Genomic DNA, 745 nt, shown 5'->3' with positions numbered 1-745 from the left:
TCTTTTTAAATTTTTGCCCCACAATTATTTTAATTATCTTTTAAGTTCACTGATCTTTTATTTTGCCTACTCAAATTTGCTGGTAGAGTCTTTCAGTGAGTTTTTCACTTCAGTTATTGGATATTTCAGTTCCAGAATGTGTCTGGTTCCTTTGAGAAAAAATAGGCTATTTTTAGAGCAGTTTTAGGTTCACAGAAGAGTTGAGCAAAAGCACAGAGTTCCCAGCTAGCCCTGCCCTCCCTCCACCCACATACAGCTTCTCCCACTAGCGACACCCCCACCAGAGGGTGCAGTCATTACGTTACGATTAACGAACCTGCACTGACACATGGCTATCACCCAAAGTGCATAGTTCACGCTAGAGTTCGCTCTTGGTGCTGTTCGTGCTCTGGGTTTGGACGAGTGGACATTGAAATGTGTCCACGAATGTATCTTACAGAGTGGTTTCCCTGCCATAAAAATCCTCTGTGCTCTGCCTGTTCATCCCTCCCTTCCCGTAACCCCCGGTCACCACTGATCTTTTTATTATTTCCCTAGTTTTGACTTTTCCAGAATGTCATAGAGGTGGAATCATACAGCAGACTTTAGCTTTGTTTCTCTCACTTAGTAATATGCATTTCAGGTCACTCCATGTCTTCTCGTGGCTTGATAGCTCATTTTTTTAACATCGAATAATATTCTTTTGTCTGTGTGTACCACAATTTATTTATACATTCACCTAATGAAGGATATTTTGAGGTTTTTT

This window comes from Propithecus coquereli, unplaced genomic scaffold, assembly GCF_000956105.1.
Source record: "Propithecus coquereli isolate 6110/MARCELLA unplaced genomic scaffold, Pcoq_1.0 Scaffold355, whole genome shotgun sequence".
Lineage (NCBI taxonomy): Eukaryota > Metazoa > Chordata > Mammalia > Primates > Indriidae > Propithecus > Propithecus coquereli.
This window is presented reverse-complemented; position numbering follows the sequence as displayed.